General features: G+C 39.9%; 1 protein-coding gene and 1 pseudogene across 1 annotated transcript in view; one reads left to right on the top strand and one right to left on the bottom strand.

The window, feature by feature from the left end:
* Window positions 1-17,820, top strand: part of PIP5K1B (phosphatidylinositol-4-phosphate 5-kinase type 1 beta) — a 388,154-nt gene that overhangs the window by 11,287 nt on the left and 359,047 nt on the right. The gene's annotated exons all lie outside the window — the stretch shown is intronic.
* Window positions 1,070-2,914, bottom strand: LOC136391352 (ATP-binding cassette sub-family F member 2 pseudogene; annotated as a pseudogene).

Raw genomic sequence — 17,820 nt, 5'->3', positions numbered from 1 at the left:
TGGTAATTTATGGGTGATTGGTAATAATGACAGTTCCATTATTAATGTTTTATTTATTAAGATGTTATAAGGTTATAGATTATCAAAGGTATTTCTCTTTCCACTGGAAAAATTGCAAAGAAAATTGTCCCAAGTTTCCTGATGTCCATCTTCCATTGGAAAACACACTTTATACCCACAGTAAAACAAGAAGAGTGAATAGGAAAATTTTTACTTATTGTTAAGGAGTGATGTGAACCAGACTGTTCATAGGCTTATGAATTCATTTTATGGAAACAAAAAAAACCCCTGCAATAGCAGTTTTGTTTTGGCAAACTGTATTTAAACGATGCCCTTTTATTGTTTTCCCCAAGACGTGTAGTTTAAACAGAATGGTGAAAATTTATAGAAAATGGAGTAAATGGGAAATCAGTTTCTCCTACTTAAGATTAAGAGAGAAACATAACTTTTGTTTATGGTTTGTAGAAAACAGAATGGAAATTCAGCTCTTAAGCTTTGTGTACAGTTGGGCTTCGTTATTTAGCTCTGTAGTCTCTCAGAAACTCCCTCTCCTATGTGGCAATTTATAATGTAAACATGATGCAGCATTTCGTTTTGTGCAAACGTTATGTAGGAAATAGTCACTTTCTGCGTATGGCAGAGGACTTCTGGAAACATTTCATTTTACCTCTTACTTATGTATATATTTATTTATTTATTGCTTTTTTCTTTATTGGATGCTTTGTAGATGTCACGCAGGTCTAAAAGTTATACTGTTAAATAATTATTTAAAAACTGATCAGGACTAAGGCCCTGATCCAGAGATCCAAACCAGGAGCAGAAATAAATGGGCGCAGTGGACTGGGGGATATTCCTCCAATATCATCAAAACCCAGAAAACCAGGATCCTAAACTCCTTCATGGGCCAGTTAGGTGTGGGCCCCTGGGCTAACCCTTAGGTTCCTCTGTCTGCATTACTGGCTGTCTGGAACCAGCAAGGGTTGGCAGGAACAGCCAACTGAATCCAGACATGGACAAAAATAATTGGAAGGGGAGGAAATGGGCAGGTGCTGTCCAGCTGTAGATAGGGCTACAGGGTGCAGCTAAGGCAGGCAGGGGAGGGGGAGGGGCTGGAGAGAGGTAGTACAGCAATGCGGAGTGTGGCCCCAGGGGCCTTCACCTTGTGGTTCCTTCTGGTGAGCTGGGGCTTCTCACCCATCAGCCTGGACTTGAGATACTCCTCATAGGCCATGATGTCTCCAGGCCACTTAGGGATTGTCCGCTTCTCACAGACCCAGATTTCTTGTGCTGCCTGTTGAATGAGTCTGAAATCATGGCTGACCAGCATCATATCACCTTCAGACTCATTGATGGCATCTGCTAGGGTGTTGATGGTCTCAATATCCAGGTGATTGGTAGGCTTGTCCGGGAAGAGCATGTGTCACTTCTGCCCTTCAGACAGGCTCCAGATCTGACTCACTGGCTGTTTCCCATTGAGACCATATTGCCTAATGGTCTTCCTCATTTCTTTTTCTCCTTGATCTCTGGGCAGCACTTTATCTACTACTACAAAGACAAGAGGTTTAAGTCCAGCTGCTCTTGTAAATGCTGATGATAATGCCCCATGAGAGTGTTTTCGGATCATCCCCTCTGTGGGTGGTAGTAGCTCTCCAGTTAGGAGCTTCAGAAGAGCCAATTCCAAATTCTAGATTGCTATAGATGCAAGGCCCCTCATTTGTATAATTGAAGCTCACATTCTATACTGCAATGACGAGTGAAGAGATCTTGCCATGTGGTGGGAAATAAAATGATAATGTCTTGTCACTCACAGCCTTTCTATTCATCCCAATGCCATCATTTTCTGCATTCTCCTTGCTCAGGGCCTGCTGGGCCAGCTTAGCTCTGCCGTGACCAAACCTAGCAATGTAGTTCTTCATGTGCGCAATCTGATCTTGCTCCCAGTGAAACCTCTGCATCTGGTTCTCCTCCAGCTCCAACTGTGTCCCTATATACTGATCATAATTACCCATCGTACTGCAGTTTCCTTTGTGCATGTGAATGATGTTGATACAGACACCATTCAGAATGTCCCGGGAATGGGAGATGAAGACCAGAATGTGTTTAAAAGCCTTTAGTTCCTCTTCCAACCACACACAAGCGTTGAGGTACAGGTGGTTGCTGGGCTCGTCCAGGAGCACCATGAAGGGCCGAATGAAAAGGGCTCTAGTGGGAGTAAACCTCATACCCCAGGGCCCGCCAAAGTCTTTTGTTTCTTGCACTCCATGGCAGGTGTGAAGCCCAGTCATGCAGGATCCAGGAGGCCCTTGCCTTCGCCTTGTCAGCATCAACTCCTCCAGAGGCTCATTGAGCTCTGAGAGCTTCTCACACCACATCATCATGAGCCAGCCGCTCAGCCTCCCTCCCCGGCAGGGCCCACACTGTGTTGGCTTCCATCACCCGACAAGAGTGTCTTATCACGAGGGGGAATCTCCTGAGTCACGTGGTAGATGTTGATGTGCTCAGGGACAAGCACTTCACATTTTCCAATAGCAGAGGGCAGTTTGGATTTCCAGTACCATTTAAGACCATGAGACCATAACGACGACCTGAGCTTCATTCCAGTTTGGTGCCCGTGAGCAGCTTTTGACCATGGAAGGGAGGGAGAGGTTGATACCGTGGACATCAGGACTGATGGGGTGAGAGGCAAGGACACCAGTGACAGTTCATGCAGCAGCTGTCCTCATCTCAGTCCTCTATCTCCCGAGTAAGCAAGGCCACTTCTGTGGTCTCTTGGCCATTGACCTCCTCATTGTTCTCCGCTGCCACCTGTAGTTCTGTGACAGCATCTCTGTTTTTCTTCACATCCCTTTCTGGGCAGCTGTGGAGTTCTGGCAGCTTTCTTCTTTTTGGCCGCCTTCCTCTGGGCCAGGTGAGAGCATGGTGACGAACCACAGGGGGGTTACCATTCTTTCAGCGAGCTGGGCCTCGCCACTGGCCTCCCCGGAAGCAGTTCAGATCTGAGTATCAAGTATCCTACAGGTGCACCTAGCAGCTTTAGAGATGATCTCCAACACTCCCCAATATTACATTTGTATAGGTTTCTTCACTGTCTGCCCCCTCCTCTGGAAAGTCAAGTTCCACAGCAGAGAGACCATGTTCTGTTCACTCGCTTACTCGCAGCACTGAGACGAGTGTCCAGCACAGAGATGCCTGTCAGTGGACCTTTGTTGTACGAATGAATTAGTAATTTTCTTAAGCTACAACTGTCCAACTGTCCTGTCTTTAACTTCCTAGCTTCCTTTTCTTTAAAAAAATGTCAACAGCTTCTAGCTTCTAGCTTTACCAATGCCTCAGGTTCCTTTCCCAGTGGGCAGCCTTGTTTTTGGTCAAATTTTAGTCTTTTTTTCCATCTCTTGGTTTTTGGACCATAACATTTAGAACAATGTAATAACTCATGCCTCACTCTCTCTTAGTCACTCATCTGCCCTTGTGAACCCAACTTACCTCTATTATGAAATCTATTATTAACAATTGTCACCTTTTCAAAACCTAAATCCATCTCCTGCCCCAAATTTTACATTTTTATCAGGTACCCATTTTTACTCACTTTGAAATTTTAGCAGTCTTTATATTTTACTTGTTTCTGTGCAGCTACCAAGTCACGAGGAATTTTTAAAAAATATTCTTCCCTAGTCTCACTTATATTCCCGACATTAACACTTCTTACTTGAACTTTTATAGCAGTTTCATTCTTCAAACAGCTTTCATTCTTCCCTCTCTACCCATCTTTAATCAGTTATATTACCTGCTACCAGAGGTTATACTTTTGCCCCTACCATGCCCCCAAATCCTTAGATACTTTACCATGCCTGAAATCTAAAGCCCTGGTTTGGTTCATGAGACTATGCACATGAACCAAAATTGGCCCTAATTGACATTTATCATCATTGTTGTGATTATCAACCTTATAGTTGTATAGTAGTGACAGCAACTATCATTTCCATTTTTTTTTTTTTTTTGTGACAGAGACAGTGAGAGAGAGACAGAGAGTAGAGCAGATAGGGACAGACAGGAAGGGAGAGAGATGAGAAGCATCAATTCTTTGTTATAGCTCCTTAGTTGTTCATTGATTGCTTTCTCATATGTGCCTTGACCAGGGGTCTACAGCAGAGTGAGTGAGCCCTTGCTCAAGCCAGTGACCTTTGGGCTTAAGCCAGCGACCCCATGCTCAAGCTGGTGAGCCCATGCTTAAGCCGGATAAGCCTGTGCTCAAGCCAGCAACCTCAGGGTTTCAAACCTGGGTCCACTGCATCCCAATCCAATGTTCTATCCACTGCTCCCCCCCCCCAATCTGGTCAGGTTTATTTCTAAATTTTTACCCTGTACTGGGCACAACACATAAGAATACGTGAAATTGGAAAGGTTCTTAGTGTATTTTAGGGCTCTGTAATCTGATATTGAGTAAGATAGATGTGGAGGGAAAGAGATTGATCTGGAGGGGTATGTTGGAGCCAAACCATGGACATCTTGTCAGCTATGCTAAGGAGTTTGAAAATTTTTTTATCGGCAATGAGGCAACAACTGAATAATTTTCATGGATAATCGGTGAGCTCCAGTTGTATGTTAGATAAGCAATGTCGGAGATGACCATAATTTGGGAGGGGAATGAGAGGGAAAGGGACTGGAGACAGGGAGACCAGTTACAAGAGAGATGGTGAAGACCTAAATTAAGGTAGTGAGGGTTTGGGAAAGTGAGCAGATCTGAGATTTAGGAGGAAGATTTTATAGGACTTGATGACCACTTCATATGAATTTTGAGGGAGGGGGAGGAGTAGAAGAGGAAGATTCTCTGGCCTTTTGCCCGAGTGGTTGGAGATTGGTGAATGGTGAGAGAGAGAGTACTGCGGCACTACAGCGGGGGCTGTGATGATGCATCCCGTTTAGAACGTGCATTTGCTGTACCTATGGGAGAACCAGGTGGAGTGCAGCTGTATGGAGAGGGGTCCAGGATGGAGACGCTGCCTGTGTGACGGTCATTGGTCTCTGGGCAGTGATTCAAGCTGTGAGAATGGACGAGGGTCAGATACTTTCAAGACATCCAGGTGGAGGGTCCAGAAGGAAGGTGTATGAGTGTGGATGGAAGGAGACAAGCCCATGACAGAGACAGAATGTTATGTTCTCTCACTGATGATTCTTACAGCCATGGGGTTAAATGAGACTTCCGTGAAAAAGTTTGTCAACTAAGAAGAGAAAATGTCCAAGAACAGCATCACTTCCCAACTGTCATTTGCAATACCATTTCTCCATAGTTCCTTGTGGAACCTTCTTCCGTTTTCTTCTCTGTTTAAGGACATGACATCAGACTTTCCTGACACTGTACATATGTCACTGTTCTGGAAGGCTTCTCTGACCCCCACACTTGCCTACACGGATTCCTCAGGTACCTGTTCCCTTGAGAGTTCTTGCTCTTAGGACTGTTTGGGAGCTTTTCTTCGAAGCTGACTTTTCGGTTGCTCTGCACTTATCTCTCCCAGCAGACTGCAGTCCTGAGAGCTGAGGCCGCCTCTTCTCCCATCGCGTGTTTCCCACCCAGCCTCCAACACCAGTGCCTTCCACACTCTAGCAGCTTCTACTGCTTTGTGATGACTTTTATTCTCCTTTAGCAGAAAGCAGTGAAAACTTGGAAGTTCTATAAGGATGTATATCAGTTCATATACCTGAGCCAAATTAAAAATGCTTGCTTAGAATGTGTTTGTAAGATGTTCTTATTTCTCATTTAAAAAAATAAAATGAGCAAAATGGTCCACGAAACCCATTCTTGTCAATTACCATTCTTATCAGAATGCTTGTTGTATATTGTTCTCACTATTTGAACCTTTCAGAGGACAGGAATATATCTTTTGGCAGCTCCACTACTATTGCTTATTGTGAGCAGAGTTTACCTCCCGCTTTCACTGGGTTGAACTTCCTGTTGTTTTTAAACAGCACTTTGCATACATTTGCACAGGCTGACTCTGGATGTGGTGAGAGCTACAGTCCAAGGAGCAGGTATTCTGGCTTATCCTGCTCCTCTTCTGACACATGTCCACTGACATGTTCTTTGGCGGGTTGTTAACCTCACGTATTTTAGCAACTTCTGTAGCATCATAGAATGTTTTTACATAATCATGTTGCCTGTCAGTGGAGACAGCTTTACCCAGAGGCGGATTTAATGGCGGGCACACTGGGTGCATGCCCTGCTCCCTGACTTCTGAAGGGCCCCGCAAAACCCCAACTTTACACTTTTTTTCTAATGACACTGTTTGGTTTTATATGTGCAGTTTTAACATTAATAATACATAATATTTTTTATTTATTTAAAAATATGGTTAACATGTATTTTTATTTTCCCCGTCTCTCTCTCTCTCTTTTTTTAAGGGATCTAATATTTTTTTTCTGTGCCTGTGGCTTCACCTGACCTTAATCTGCCTCTGGTTTTGCCTATAAAAATTATTGGAAACACAAATGAAGATTTAAGTACTTAAAATTACAAAGGTAATGAAAAGAGAACTTAAAATAATAACATAGCGGCCCTGGCTGGTTGGCTCAGAGGTAGAGTGTCGGCCTGGTGTGTCGAAGTCCAGGTTCTATTACTGGTCATGGCACAAAGGAGAAGCAACCATCTGCTTCTCTATTCCTCCCCCTCTCCCTTCTCTCTCTTTCTCCTCCCCTCCTGCAGCCATGGCTCGAATGGTTCGAGCAATTTGGCCCCGGGCGCTGAGGATGGCTCCATGGCCTCCTCTCAGGTGCTGAGATAGCTCAGTTGCCGAGCAATGGAGCCACTGCCCCAGATGGGCAGAGCATCACCCTGTAGGGGGCTTTCTGGGTGGATCCTGGTTGGGGCACATGCAGGAGTCTGTCTCCGCCTCCTTGCCTTCCACCTCTCACTTAATAAAAGAACAAAAACCAATAACAACAACAACAAAAAAAAAACAATAGTATACCAAACTTTGAGTGGAGGCCAGGGAGCAGTAGGAGGAAAGTCCCTGATAAGAATCAAGAACAAGAGACTTAAGCATGTTATGAAGATTTAAGGAAATAACCACCAAGACAACAGAACAGAAAATTTTGTAATTGGTTGTCTTGGGAGAATGGAACTAGTGGCTGGAACAGGAAAATCAAGAAATGGCTGTTCTAGACTCAAAGACACAGAGAGCTGCTGGTGGTTGCTGGGGAAAGGGGAATTGAGGGTCTGGGTGAAAGAGGTGAAGTGACTAAGAAGCACAACCTGCTAGTCACAAAATAGTCACGGGATGTAAAGTATAGCATAGGGAGTATAGTCAGTAATACAGGGATAACTGTGTATATGATGCCAAGTGGGTTCTAGAAATATCGGGGGGAACACTTTATGAAGTATATAACTGTCTAACCTTTATGCTGTATACATGAAAACAAAACAAAATAATATTGAAACTAAACTTTAATTGAAAAGAAAAGAAATGCCAGAGTTATACCTGCAATTAATGTAATGTACATGAACTATAATTGGAAAATAAAAAGATTATTTTAAAAAATAATAAAATAAAAGAAGAAATGGCTGTTTTCACAAAGTCCATTATATCATTTGTTATATTAACTTTTTTTAATTAGATTTTTTAATTTATTGTGTTAACATGGATTGAAGTGCCATATTAACTTTTTTTAAAAAAATGTTTATTTGTATTGATTTTAGAGAGAGGAAGGGAGACAGAGGAACATCAATCTGTTTTTGTATGTGCCCTGACTAGGAATCAAACCAGCAACCTTTGCCCTTCTGGACAATGCTCTAACCAACCAACCTATCGAGCCAGGGCGCCACATTATGTTTTACATGTATTTCTTTGATAAAAATAAATCACTGTTATATTGTTAATTACAACATAAAAACAAAAAAAACAACATGAATGAAGTAACTGAAATGGGTAGAGAGTGAGAGATGAGTATTATAAAATAAGAAATACTGGGGAAATATAGTCTATGTTTAGAAAGCTGTGTGAAGGAAGGAGAGGGATTACATTCATTGCTGATGATTAATATTTATTTGAGTGCTTACTTTACTCCAGATACTGTCTCAACAATAAACAGGCATTAACTTGTTTAATATTCATAGTAACTCATGGAACAGATACTATTGACATCATTTTATAAGTGAGGAAACTATGGAGCATACATAGTAAGTACGTTATTTTAGGCTACATGGCCAGGTTCCTAAGCCGAGCTGTCTTTCTTAGCTATGGTACTGTTATGATTCAAGGTAGACCAATGGGTGTGACACCCCACCATACATACAATGTATTCTCCTTGATCCTAAGATGACTTGACTTGTCCTCTGAGGCTGTCTCCTAAAGAGATACAGTAGTCCCACTTCCACATGGGAGATCTATTCTGAGGCCTCCACTGGATGCCTGAAACCATGGATAGTGCCAAACCCAACAGATGTGTTTTTTCCTACACATACATAACTTTGACAAAGTTTAATTTATAAATGAGGCACAGTAAGTGATCAACAACAATAAATAATAATGAAGTAGAACAATTATAACAATATAGTACTATATAATAAAAAATTACATAGTATAGCATTATTAAAGTAAAATAGGGGTTCCTTGATTACAAGTACTGCAGCACTGCAACAGTTGATCTGATAACTGAGATAGATGTCTACTAAGTAACTAATGGGAGAGGTTGCGTATACAGCATGATTCACTGGACAAAGAGATCTTCACATCCCACATGGGATAGAGCAGTACAGAATAAGATATCGTTACACTACTCAGAAGGGGATACAATTTAAAATTTATGGATTGTTTATTTCTGGAATTTTCCATTTAATAGTTTAGGACCGTGGTTGACCCTGGGTAACAGAAACCATGGAAAGCGAAACCACAGATAAGGGGAGATTACTGAAATTAACCTTAGGGGAGATTACTGTAATAAACCTTAGTTCATTCATAATTCACAGATGTTTGAGTGCCTATTAACCTGGTTCTAAGTACTGTTATTAGGATTATTCCTTTCTACTGGGGGAGGCCAATGATAAAGGAAAATACGTGTATAATTTAATATGAGGTACTCTAGAGAAAAAATAAAGTGGAATAAGGAGTAGAACTCTGGCAGTGGTGGTGGAAGAGTTATTTTAGAAAGCAAAGTCAGGGAAGTCCTCTCTGAGGGGAATACTCATGAACAGTAGCCTTAGCCCAGGCTGCTCTAATAAATATACCACAGGCTGGTTTGCCTAAACAGCAAACATTTGTGAAGGTGCTGATAGATGTGGTGTCTGGTGAGGGTCTACTTCCTGGCTTGCAGATGGCCCTCTTCCCATTGTATCCTCACATGGTGGACAGCAGGAGAGTAAGCAAGCTCTGTCATGTCTTTTCTGATAAGGGCACTAATCTCAATTCTTAAGGGGTCTACCCTCATACCTAATTACCTCCCAAAGGCCCTGCCTCCTAAATACCCTCCCTTTAGGAGTTAGGATTTCCCTATACAGATTTTGGGAGGAACACACACATTTAGTCCATAAAAAACAGATCTAAGTGAAGTGGAGGCATGAACTATTCAATATCTGTTGAATTATGCTGGGAAAGGCATTCGAGGCAGAAGAAATAGTAAGTGCGGAGCCCTGAGACAGAACTCCTTTAGCTTGTTCGAGGTACTGTGCAAATGGCTGAAGCTGAGGCAGTGGAGGGTAATGTTTAGGGCCAAGGCAAATAAAACCTATAGTGACTTCTGGTTTTATTTTTAGTGTGATGAGAAACCAGTAGAGGACTGAGAGAGGGAAAGGACACCAACAAAAACTTCTTGCATTGTATCTCATGAAGCATCGATATTTCAAGAGTTTTCAAGATAAAAAAGCATTTTGCTAGTGGGTGGTTTGAATGAATGAACTGCTAAGTAAGTCAGGTCCTCCATGAATAAGGAAAAGTATTTGCATGCACCGTACTTTATCTTCCCTAAAGTGATTTATTGCCTGGGATAGTAGTTGAGTTGTGGCTACTTAGAGATGCTAATTTGTGGCATTGTTGTTGATTGCTTCCTATGTTGAATGAAGTTAATATGTTTAACCACCATTAAAAAATTGTCATTCTTAGCTATAAAGTAGTAATTGCAAAGACACATTTGGGGACTAATGTGAAGGAGGTAAGGAATTTTGAAGGAAAAGTTTAACTTGAATTTTAAATATTTAGAAGTAGAGATACTAAATATCTAAAAATATATATCATTTTTCTGATATTTTTCTTATAAGAACTTTTTTGATTTGCTCGCTATATATATATATATATATATATATATATATATATATATATATATATAATAAATGATCATTGAAGAGTAAGAGTAAATCCTTAATTTGTGTTATCTAGGGCAAAGTATATCTTGGTTTATTTCTGGGAGATATTAAAAATCTCTAGTCTAATTTACTTAACCAAATTATAAAAAGAAGTTTTTGAAATGGTTAATTGTTTTAAGAAATTATATTAGAAGCAGTGAAACTATACTTTTTCCCATTTAGGAATTACATTTAATGAGGTAACATTGATCAATAAGTGTACATAGGTTTCTGGTGAACATCTCCATAGCATTTAAACTGTTGAATATACACATACGCACACATACATACACACACATATATATATATGCAAAAATACACATGTTGTGTCCAGAATGTATAAAGCACATATATAATGTCACAACTAGTCTTTATTTGGATAAATGGCCAAAGGCTAAATCCTATCATTGTTACAACATAAGACCAATGTGTGCAAAAATAATGAGCCATAATAATGATGAAAGGAATACAATGAGTTAAGCTGAGATTTAAAACATTAATTAAAATAAGTTACAATGTTGGTATGACTATGTAGAATTGAAAATATTTGCACATGATTGGTAGCATTCAAATTATTACATATTTCCTGAAGGGTGCTGCCAATATTTAACAAAAGCCATTACACTGCAAATGCCCCCTGATCCAGTAATTTTTTTTGTAAAGGGGGGAAAGAGAAGAAAAAAATCTTGTTAGAACAATGTAAATTTTAATAATAAACAACTAAGAATAACTCTGTTAGCTAATACTTGGGATAATGACTAAGCTAGTTGTAATATCTTATAAAAATATAGTATTAGTTGCCGATAAAATACTACAGAAATGCCTATGTACACAGTAAAATCTCTGACATTTCTGTTAGTAATATTTTTTTTGACCTATCTCCTTGGGCAACGGAAACAAAAGGAAAAATAAACAAATGGGTCCACATCAAACTAAAAAGGTTTTGCACAGCAAAGAAAACCAACAAAATGAAAAGACACCCACTGAATAGAAGATATTCTCCAATGATACATCACATAAAGGATTAATATCCAAAATTTATAAAGACCTCATACAACTCAACACCAAAAAAACCAACAATCCAATTAAAAACTGGGCGATAAAATAAAAGACATAGGGTAGCTGCATGAATAAGAAAACAGGACCCATACATATGCTGTCTACAAGAGACACACCCTAAATCAAAAGATGCACATAGACTGAAGGTAAAAAAGTGGAAAAAAAAAAACTGGGCGGAGGACCTGAGTAGACACTTCTCCAAAGAGGACATACAGATGGCCAATAGACATGTGAAAAGATGCTCAACATCACTAATCATCAGAGAAATGCAAATTAAAACCACAGTGAGATTTCACTTTGCCCATGTCAGAATTGTTATCATCCATAAATGAACAAACAAGTATTGATGAGGGTGTGGAGAAAAGGGAATCCGCATGCATTACTGTTGGGAATGACTGGTGCAGCCACTGTGGAAAACAGTATGGAGTTTCCTCAAAAAATTAAAAGTGGAACTGCCTTATGACCCAGTGATTCCACTTCTGGGACTATATCTAAAAAAATGCAAAACACTTATTTGAAAGAATATGCGCAGCCCTATGTTCATTGCTAAATTATTTACAGTAGCCACGATAGGGAAGCAACTCAGTTGCCCACCAATACACAAGTGAATAAAGAAGTGGCACATTTATACAATGGAATACTATTTGGTCATAAAAAGGAATGAAATCAAGCAATATCACCCCAATAAATTCAATAAAAAGAAAAAATTAAGAATGAAATCGAACTGTTTGTAACAGCATAGATGGACCTAGAGGGTATTATGCTAAGTGAAATAAGACAGAGAAAGACAAATACCGTATGATTTCACTTATATGTGGAATCTAAAGAACAAAATAAATGAACAAACAAAATAGAAACAGACTCATTGGTACAGATAAAAGCTGATGGTAGCCAGACTGTGTGGGGGGAGGAGGTTTAGGAGAGTGGATGAAAAAGGTGAAGGGATTCAGAAATACAGATTGGTAGTTACAAAATAGTCATGGGATGTAAAGTACAGCATAGGGAATATAGTCAGTAATATTGTAATAACTGTGTTGCCAGGGGGGACTGGAAATATCAGGGGAGATACTTTAGAAATTATGCTGTTGTCTAAGTACTGTGCTGTACACCTGAACACAAAATGATATTGAATGAAAATTTAAGAATTTATTTATTTATTTATTTATTTATTTTAAATTTAAGAATTTAAAAAGCCTATATAAAATAACTGGGAAAAATAGATACGATATTATGAAAGACTATTAATAATCAATTACACTGTGAAGGATGAGAAAGCAGAGAGTACTTTTGTAAAATTTGCTTTAATGATTTTGTTTACCTTTTTGTGTATTTGGTTGCATACGAATATAATATGAAGAATATAAGAATATAGTTCATATTTGGAACTATGATATATAGGAAGATGTAGAAAATAATACGCAAAGTCAACAAGATTTGGAGCATCAACTACCAATAGCCAGGAATGGGGACATTAGTGACAGTCCACCCTATGCTTTCCATATAGGAGAGGCTAGTGTAATTGAAGAAATGCTCCTCAAGCCTAATTGGAGCTATCATCAAGTCCCAAAAAGGGGGCTGTATTAGCAGATGAGATTTAGTTTTGTATGGAAAAATTACTCCAAAGATTTTAGATTTTTTCACAGCACATATTAAACTAGAACATTTAAACATTTTCATAAAAACAAATTTCTTAAATTTTTACTGTTATCACACCTTAAGTACTGTCATATATAACTAAATTCTCAAAAAGCAGGGAATTCCAGTAAGTCCAAAGAAATCATTAGAATGGAATTTGACCTGGACTGTGTTGAAAAATAAAACTTGAGCTTATCATATCAGATTATATTGAAACTCAACAGTAAATTCCAAGAATGTCATTAGGCCCTTAAACTGGGTTCCACCCATTTTATGTATACACTAAGTAAAAATACAGATCAGCTATAATGGAAACAGGAAAAGGAATAATGGATTTCCTGATTGCTTTGAATTTAGAATGTGCTTCCAGTACATTTCTTTTTATGAGAAGGTATTATCCCTGAGATGGGGTCAGACTGGGACACTTCCCTTTCAGTCTCAGTTGAAAGCTGCTCGGGACACTTCCCTTTCAGTCTCAGTTGAAAGCTGCTCCTCCCTACTCACCCTTCAATAATTAACAAGTTGACAGATACAACCTCATACTCATCACTGTAAAGGAAAGTTACCTTTAGCACAAGCCAATGGATTCTTCTTAATATGTGTGATAATTTACTAGTTTCAAGGGTCATATGTCATGTTTGAGTGATGCATTAGAATTTTAGAGGCTGTTTAGAACTCGTGTCTAAAAGTTGTAGTATTTCCATTTAACCTGTTTATCAACATCTGTTCCGCCAATATGATTTCTGATACTCCTGATGCCTGGACAAGAGGTGTATGTTTTGCAAGGGAAGATGAAGAGAGGAGAACTTGACATTGCATTGTATACAATGGACAAGATCTAAGATGATGTCTTTGCCCAGCAAAAAACAGCCTTTAAAATGATGCTGTCTTTGCCTACTTCAATAGATATTTTTAAAGGATTAACTGAGATAAAGAAATACTAAGTAAAAGCTTTTTTCTTTTACTTTTAATGAGCAATGCTTTCTATAAACTGCTGAGGGTCAAAGGGCTGGCATTTAGAGTCAGGGGGTGAGGTGAGGAGACAATTGCAAAAACAAATTAGTGGTCTTTATCCTCAAGGAATTTACAATAGATTAGAGGAGCCAGACAAACACGTTTAATTAGGAAAAGATAATGCAAAAAAGAACAGTGGCAAAAGTGCCAAGTGTGGCCAGGAGTAAGATAAAAGTCAGCCTCAGGGTTCCAGATAAGCCTCTGAATTTCTGGTGTGTGTGGCTGGTCTGTCCAGATTTGAAGATAGGCACAAGAGCTAACATGTGCTGTGAAATGACTCTAAGAGTCACACTTTAAAAAATGATAAGATGTTAGAATTTTGCTCTTTGCTTTTGAAAATTGCCTCTTTTCCACTGTACTTCAGGTAGTATTTTATAATAAGTAAATTGTGACTGTCTTTATAATGTGAATGAAAGATCCTCGGAGACTAGGATCTGAGGGAGAGGGCCTTCAGCTCTTTCCAGCTCACCATCCTCCTTCAGGGACTTCCATGCCACCACCACCGTGCAGTGAGCTGGGCTCCTGGAAACTAGTCCCAAGGCAGAACTGCTTTCTAGAAGCTCCTGAACTCTTTCCCGTGACACTGGAATAGATGGTGAGGTGGAGGAGATAAGCATCTTATTCATACCCTGTTATGGGACTTAGCACCTTTCGTGTGAGTTTTCAGTTACTTGCAGCCATGTTTTATCTCCTCTGCTGAATTCTAAGTTCCTTGAGGCTCTTTTGTTTATTTTTTAATAAATAAAACTTTATCTAAAGCAATTTCCTTTTCTCAAAAGCCTTGCTGATGGATTGAATGACATAATCACCTGTGTTTGTTTAATAATGCTATTCCAGAGTGTATGCAATTATGTATTCGTTTGGTTTGGATATATTTTGGGATTCAAAGGAAAATTGTTCTCTTACCTAACTTATACTTTGCTGGCATTTTCTCTTTAGTCCACCTGGGTATCAGCCATTTAGTCTTCATTCATATTCTTTGGAAACTCCAGAGTGATAACCATCAGGAGAGGAGAGAAGTTGTCTTCAAGTCTGATAGCTAAACCAGACATTTGGGTCTGGTAAACAGAAGAGTGGGGTCTGAAAGAAAAGAACCTAGCTAACAGATGTAGGAAGGCCAGTATTTTTCTTGGTCCAGGCTTTCTGGGAGCGCTCAGAGTTAAGGAGCAGCTAGCATAAACGTAGTGAGGAGGTCTGCCCGCTCCTTAGGAATAGCCTGGTAATTACTGGTTGAATGGAGTGGGAATCACAATTACTTTTGGCACAGTATGCAGGCATTCTTTAAAAGCTCATCATCTGGGGGTGCTCCTACTGGTGATGATGAGGAAGAAATCAGAACCTTTTGCCAGTTTTGATGCTTTGCACCTGCAGCAGAGTTCAGCACCTCCTTCCTTCCCTGTAATAGAAGGAAGGTTGTTTAATTTGGCTGTGGGCCGTAAGGTGAATGTAAACACTTGTGTATTGTGTAATAGAATTTGGTGGCAACTTATTTTTAGAAATCGTCTAAGAAGCTGAACATGATCATCCAAGCACAAATTCACCAGTGGGAAATGAGAAGCAGATGGCTGAAGAGCAACTGGCTGTATGTTGTCCATCGTCATGCAGTGTGGGGGTGGGTTCTGGTTATTTCTCGGGTATGGTGCCTTGTTTCTGCCCAGTTTCCTCAAAGAGTATGAGCCAGCCTGGCATTGCAGTCCAAACTGTACAGGCTCATATTTTGTTTTTCTCTATTTTTTCATTCTGTGTTCCTAAGTCCTTTTAACAGGTCAATGTGTGAATAATGAAGAGTAACTATGGTGCTTCCTAAATACATTTTTTAAAAAAACCATCTCCCTTGGGTCCTATTGTCTATTCTGTACACAAACTCTGTGTAACTTTGAGGTTTGACGGGTGGGCTGAATTAAAATTTTCTCAATCACTTCAGGGTCCACATAGACCCAAAGTGTTTTTCCTTTCTTTTGGGTTTTTTTTTTTTTATGGCTGAGAGAGAGAGACAGGAACATCAAGCTGCTCCAGTGTGTCCCCTGAACAGGAAATCGAACCGGCAATCTCTGTGCTCCAAGACGATGTTCTAACTAATTGTGCTATCAAGCCAGGGCTTAATTTTTTTTTTTTTTTAAGAAAAAGAGAGGAAGGGAGAGAGGGAGGAGGGTGAAGAGCAGCATTCATTCCTTGTTCCATTCAGGAGTGCATTCATTGGTTGCTTCCTGTGTGTGCCCTGACTGGGGATTGAATCTACAACCTTGTCATTTCAGGACAATGCTCTTAACTGGCTGAGCTAACTGGCCAGGGCCAGACCCAAGGTATTTAACTTTCCTTCTTCAGTCACCACTTAATTAAATACTTAGACTCTGTAAAGAATCATTTAATTAGGAAATATTTGGGTTCAAATTCTGGCCCTTTAACTTCCATGTGACCCTGGGAAAACCACTCAACGCTTTTTATTTCTCAGTGTTTTCAACTATGAAATGGGGTAATTGTGTGCCTACCTCATTGAGCTGTTGTGAAATAAACTCTCAGGAGCAAGCAGTCAAATACTTGCTAATGTTTACTGGACAATTTGCATCATCAGTACACAACGTATATATAGAAAAGTAGATGAAGTTCACCCCAGTGAGGAATTTACAGTGTATTGAAAAGATAGTCTCATGGACCACAACCAATAGTACTGGGAATGCAAAGTGAGTAAGATGTGGTTTATGAGGGTTCAGAGGGAATGATCACACCATTGTGGGAGTCCCACAGGATTAAGGAAGCTAGAAAAAACAAGAGAATGGGGAAATGTTCTAGGTGGGAGGCAAGGACAACATGAACAGAGGCTCCTATCTCCAGTTTATCTCTACTGCTTGGTTAAGAACTGGGCCAGTGAGGACTGGTGGTAGCAGGCAGGAGAGGCTAGAATGTGTCAAGTGGACTGGATATGGAAGGTGCTGCTCCTTTTCCCCTATACTTCTTTTCTTTTTTAAAAAAATCTTTTTATTTAATTAATTGTGTTTACATATATTCTAGGGTCACCCCGAATGTATCCCCCCTCTCCCCTATTCCCCTCAACATCTCCCTTGCTCCCCTCCCTACAGCGCCCTCCCCCCTTCCCTTCAGGTTTATCCCATCCTACCATCCCCTTTCCCTCTGTCCTTTTTTCCTCTGGCCTCTTGATCCCTCTCTGTCTCAATTCCATTCCTCAGTTCTCATTATTCCTTGGATTTCTCAAATGAGTGAGGTCATATGATTTTTCTTTCTCTGCCTGGCTTATTTCACTCAACATAATAGTTTCCAGGTCCCTCCATATTGCACCCCCATGTTTATGGCAGCATTGTTCACAATAGCGAAGATCTGGAAATAGCCCAAGTGTCCGTCAGTGGACGAGTGGATTAAAAAGCTGTGGTACATATATATCATACAATGGAATACTCTGGGGCTATGAAAAAGAAGGAAATAATTGCCTTTTGCAACAATATACTTCTTTTCTTGAATGTGGTGACTGATACTTACTCCCCATGGCTTCCTGCCCAAATGGTCCTGAGACTACACGGATGGCAATGTCTCCTGGGTCAATAGAATACAAGAGGAGAAACAGGATGATTAAGAAGAAAGAACATGCTTCTCTGTAAATCTACAATCTGATGGAGGAACCATTCTGCGGAGCATTTGGTGAGGCTAAAAAGAAATAAAAAAACCTATCAGTTTGATGGTTGTAAAGACCTGCTAACCAGATAGGTGGAGGCTAAGGCTGATAATACCTATTGACACAAACTGCAGAACTGAAGGTGATTGTCACAGCTTCT

The sequence above is a fragment of the Saccopteryx leptura genome, chromosome 2 (assembly GCF_036850995.1).
Source record: "Saccopteryx leptura isolate mSacLep1 chromosome 2, mSacLep1_pri_phased_curated, whole genome shotgun sequence".
NCBI lineage: Eukaryota > Metazoa > Chordata > Mammalia > Chiroptera > Emballonuridae > Saccopteryx > Saccopteryx leptura.
Note: the sequence above shows the minus strand (reverse complement) of the source record. Positions and strands in the feature narration are given on the sequence as shown.